Source organism: Choloepus didactylus, chromosome 2 (genome assembly GCF_015220235.1).
Source record: "Choloepus didactylus isolate mChoDid1 chromosome 2, mChoDid1.pri, whole genome shotgun sequence".
NCBI lineage: Eukaryota > Metazoa > Chordata > Mammalia > Pilosa > Megalonychidae > Choloepus > Choloepus didactylus.
In genome coordinates, this window is record NC_051308.1 from 112,884,116 (window position 1) to 112,890,115 (window position 6,000).

The window sequence follows — 6,000 nt, forward strand, 5'->3', positions numbered from 1 at the left end:
TCCAGTCGTACAAGGCATGAAGGGAGACCAGCAGGAAATTTTATTAAACTTATAGTATCAAAAAGAGACTACCATGTGTATATGCATGTACACACACACACACACACATATATGCACTCACACACACTTGCCCACAGGGAGCCAAGCAAAAGTCACCAACCTGTCCCAGTCTCATGCAGAGAATGGAATTAAGGACATTCAATGAAGACTTGAATGGAACGCTTCTGACTGTGGTCAATCAGTCTTAAAAATCAGCAGCTAATCTCTCACACTCTTCCAATAGAAAAGCTCTAACTCCATGCGCACTTATCTTGACATTTTCACTGTATTTCCTCAAGACTATTGTGAATGAGAAGCAGGGCTCACAACCAGTTCTGCAGAGGCTGTAACCAAAGTTTAGGCATTTCCATTAGACATCACCTGAGTTCTATCTTGACCAGCACATCAATGGAACGTAAATGGGCAAAGCTCAGCCCCTGCCCTAGAGAAGTTTTCAGCCTAAAAATAGGTGGGAGCAAAGAATTTGTCAAGAAGACAGTCTTGTGTGAAAGTCAGAAATACATTTGAATCCCAGCACCTTAGTTACTGGCTGTGTGGTCTTAGACTAAGTCATTATCTCCTCGGATCTTTCTTTATTTTCAAAGTAAACATTTTTATCCCATATGGTTGTAATGAATATTACTATAAAGGATACGAGTGTTAAGCTCCCAGGATAATTGTTGTAAATATTGTAAAATAACTCAATGTTTTAAAATATACAGACTTGAAGAGATGGAAGACGGTGGAGTGCTGAGGTGTGGGTTTTAGTTACTCCTCTGGGGCAGTTGGTAGAAAGCCAGGAACTGCATGGACTGGACACCTCAGAGGAAATTGAGTTTGGACATATTTCATACAACACTCACAAAATGCGTGGAGCAGCTGAGATCAGCGAAATCTGTAACTTCTTGTGGCCAGGGGACCCATGCTCCTCTCTCAGGCACAATCCTGAGGGAGGAGGGGCCATTGGTGTTGGGAACCAGGAGCGAGAACTGCAGTTGCAGCACTGATTAACAAACTCAGACTGATGAACTAGAACTCCAACCATAGATAAACTGTGACCAGACACCAGAGAATCTGGGAGCAGGCAGCCCAGCGGAGAGGAGATAGGGCTAGCAAAAACAGCAAAATAGATAAATAAATAAATAAATAAATTTTTAAAAAATAAAAACAGAGATTTTTGGAGTACAGGTGAACACAATACGGAGAAGGGCAGGGCTCAAACAGAATCAGGCACATATGCAAATCCAGAGGGCCAGAGCCCTTCTCTGAGAAGCTGGTTTCTTTGCTTTCTTGATTGTTCCTTAATTGCCCTCAACTCCTTGTCTTTTAGCATTTAAATAGCCCTTTGAACCTGCAAGGACTGTAAATAGTCAATACTAGGCCCTTCTCTTTCTTTCTTCTTTCTTTCTTTTTTAAATCTTTTTCTCTCTTTTTAAAAATAATTATTCTGGGAAGCCCATTACAGAAAGCCTCAAAGACTAGCAATTTGGGCCCAGGCAGGAGCAGAGCTAAGATAGCTCTGAGAGACAAGGATATAAGTCTAGAGGTGGAGAAAATTCTCTAAACACCAAACTTCCCAAGAAGGTGGGGAGGGTGGGGCATGGCCCAACTCCAGTGGCAGCTCTCCTTTTGGGAACTCAGACCCCAGGGGCTGGAATTCAGAAACTAGCTTTGGTCAGCCACTCCCCCAATAGGGTCAGGGTCACCAGGAGGACTGCAGGCTCCATGCCTCCTTGCACTGGTGGGGGAATGGCAGGCTAGCAGGTGCCACCTGCTGGATGGCATAGGAAAAGCCTAAAATTCTAAAGGCCTCATAAGAGGGTCTCATTCTCAAAGAAACTTCATTCCCTCCTCCTGAGACCTGGGCCTCTCTGGACTGGGAAAACCTGATGGGTTGACCATATCTGAGGAGACCATCACACAAAAAGACTACATGGAAGCAGGGCAAGAAACAGAAAAACAAGAGGTGAAAAACTTTTATCAACTAAACAGAATCTAAGTTAAAGTTCTAGAATAAGCTGAACTGAACATCAAAGGTTAGAGAACAAAGCCAACCAACAAGAAAACTCTAGGTAAAAGAGTGAAAACAAGCTCCAGAATAAACTACTCGAGAAAGTCAGGTGCCTAGACAGCTTAAGATAACGAGCCATACCAGGAAACATGAAAATATGGACCAGCCAAAGGAACAAACTAGTATTTCAACCAAGAGACAGGAGTGGAAGCAATTAATGCTAAATCAATTCAATGAACTGAAGGAAGAACTAATTGGAGCTGTTCAAACAAATCTAAATAAAGTCAAAAATCAAGTCAAGGAACTGAGGGAAGACATAGCAAAAGAGACAAAGGCTATAAGGATGACACTGAATGACCATAAGGAAGAATTCATAAACTTGAAAAAACAAATGGCAGAACTTATGGGAATGAACAGCATAATGGAGGAGATGAAAAAGACAATGGAGGGATACAACAGGAGATTTGAACAAGAAGAAGAAAGAATCAGTGAACTGGAAGACCAGACAGCTGAATTCACACACACGAAAGAACAGATGGTGAAAAGAGTGGAAAAATATGAGCAGGGACTTAGGGAGCTGAGTGACAACATGAAACACAAAATATACATTTTATGGGTGTCCCAAAGGAAGAAGAGAGGGGAAAAGGGGCAGAAAGAATAATAGAAGAAATAATCACTGAAAATTTCCCAACTCTTATGAGAGAGAGAAAATTAGAGATTCAAGAAGTACACCATACCCCAAACAGAATAGACCCCAATAGACGTACTCCAAGACACTTACTGATGAGATTGTCCAATGTCAAAGACGAATAGAGAATTCTGAAAGCAACAAGAGAATAGCAATCCATCACATACAAGGGAAATTCAATAAGACTATGTAAAGATTTCTCTGCAGAAACCATGTAGGTGAGAAGACAGTGGTATGATATATTTAAGATGAAAGAGAAGAACTGCTAACTAAGAATTCTATATCCAGCAAAACTGTCTTTCAAAAATGAGGGAGAGATTAAAATATTTTCAGACAGACACTGAGAGAGTTCGTGAATACAAGACTGGCACTACAAGAAATACTAAAGGGAGTGCTACAGGTTGATAGGAAAAGACAGGAGAAAAAGGTTTGGAGAAGAGTGTAGAAATGAAGATTATCAGGAAGGGTAAAAAGAGAGAGAGGGAAAAATAAGACCTGACAGATAAAATCCAAAAGACAAAATGATAGAAGAAAGTACTGCCCTTACAGTAATAACACTAAATGTTAATGGATTAAACTCCCCAACAAAAAGACACAGACTGGAAGAATGGATTAAAAAACAGAACCTATCTATATGCTGTCTACCAGAAACTCACTTTAGACACAAGGACAAAAATAGGCTGAAAGTGAAAGGTTGGAAAAAGATATTTCACACAAACAGCAACCAGAAAAAAGCAGGAGTAGCTCTATTAATACCAGACAAAGTAGACTTCAAATGTAAAACAATTAAAAGAGGCAAAAAAGGACACAATATATTAATTAAAGGGACAATTCATCAAGAAAACATAACAATCATAAATATTTATGCACCAAGCCAGAATGCCCCAAAATTCATGAGGCAGACACCGAGAACACTGAAAGGAGAAGTAGATAACTCCACAATAATAGTTGGAAACTTCAATACACTACTCTCACCAATGGATAGAACATCTAGACAGAGGATCAACAAGAAAACAGAGATGTCGAATTGTATGATAAATGAACTAGACTTGACAGACATTTATAGAACACTACACCCAACAACAGCAGGATACACATTTTTCTCAAGTGCTCATGGAACATTCTCTAGGATAGACCAAAAGCTGGGTCACAAAGCAAGTCTCAACAAATTTAAAATACTGATATTATAAAAAATACTATCTCAGATCATAATGGAATGAAGTTGGAAATAAATAAGAGGCAAAAGATTGGAAAATTAAAAAATATATGGAGACTAAACAACACACTCTTAGAAAACCAGTGGGTAAAGGAAGAAATCACAAGAGAAATTAGTAAATACCTCGAGGCAAATGAAAACAAAAATAGAACAGATCAAAACTTATGGGATGCACCAAAGGCAGTGCTGAGAGGGAAATTTATTGCCCTAAATGCCTATATTAAAAGGGAAGAGAGAGCAAAAATGGAGGAATTAACTGTCTACCTGGAGGAACTAGAGAAAGAACAGCAAATAAACCCTAAAGCAAACAGAAGGAAAGAAATAACAAAGATTAGAGCAGAAATAACTAATACTGAGAACAGGAAAACAATAGAGAGAATCAACAAAACCAGAAGCTGGTTCTTCAAGAAAATTAGCAAAATTGATGGAACCCTAGCTAGGCTAACAACAAAAAAAAAAAAAAACAGAGAGAAAGCAGATGCAAATAAATGCAATCAGAAACAGGAAAGGAAAGATAACTAGTGACCATGCAGAAATAAAGGAGATAATGAGAAGATACTATGAGCAACTATATGCTAATAAACTGGACAACTTACATGAAACGGCCGACTTCCTATAAAAACATAAACAACCAACTTTGACCCAGGAAGAAACAGATGACCTCAACAAACCAATCACAAGTAAAGAGATTGAGTAAGTCTTCAAAAAGCTCCCCCAAAGGAAAAGCCCAGGACCAGATGGCTTCACATGTGAATTCTACCAAGCATTCAACAAAGAATTAATACCAATGCTGCTCAAACTCTTCCAAAAAATTGAAGAGGAGGGAAAGCTACCCAACTCATTCTATGAAGCCAACATCACCCTAATACCAAAATCAGACAGATACTACAAAAAAAGAAAATTATAGACCAATCTCTTTAATGAATATAGATGCAAAAATCCTCAACAAAATACTTGCAAATTGAATCCAGCAGGACATTAAAATAATTACACACCATGATCAAGTGGGGTTTATTCCACGTATGCAAGGCTGGTTCAACACAAGAAAATCAGTTAATGTAATACACCACATCAACAAATCAAAGCAAAAGAACCACATGATCATCTCGGTCGATGCAGAAAAGGCATTTGGCAAAATTCAGCATCCTTTCTTGATGAAAGCACTTTAAAGGATAGGAATAGAAGGGAATTTTCTCAATATGGTAAAGGCAATATATGAAAAACCCACAGCTAATATTGTACTCAATGGGGAGAGACTGAAAGCTTTCCCTCTAAGATCAAGAAGAAGACAGGGGTGCCCACTGTCACCAGTTATTCAATATTGTGCTAGAAATTCTAGCTAGAGCAATTGGGCAAGAAAAAGAAATAAAAGGCATCCAAATTGGAGAGGAAGTAAAACTTTCACTGTTTGCAGATGACATGATTCTATACGTAGAAAATCCAGAAAAATCTACAGCAAAGCTGTTAGAGCTAATCAATGAATACAGCAAAGTGGCAGGCTACAAGATCAACATGTAAAAATCTGTAGTGTTCTTATACACACCTAATGTGCAACAAGAGGAAGAAATTTTAAAAAAATCCATTTACAATAGCAACCAAAAGGATCAAGTATTTAGGAATAAACTTAATGAAGGCCACAAAAGACATATTTAAAGAAAACTACATGAAACTGCTAAAAAAATCAAACAGGACCTAAGAAAATGGAAGATCATACTGTGTTCTTGGATTGGAAGACTAAATATAATTAAGATGTCAACTCTACCTAAACTGATTTATAGATTCAATGCAATACCAATCAAAATCCCAACAACTTATTTTGCAGAAATAGAAAAACCAATAACCAAATTCATTTGGAAGGGCAAGGTGCCCTGAATAGCCAAAAAAACAAAAGCTTGAGAAAGAGGAACACAGTGGGAGGTCTCACACTACCTGAATTTGAAGCATATTACAAAACTACAGTGCTCAAAACAGCATGGTACTGGCATAAGGACAGAGATACCGACCAATGGAATCAAACTGAGTGTTCAGAAATAGACTCTCACATCT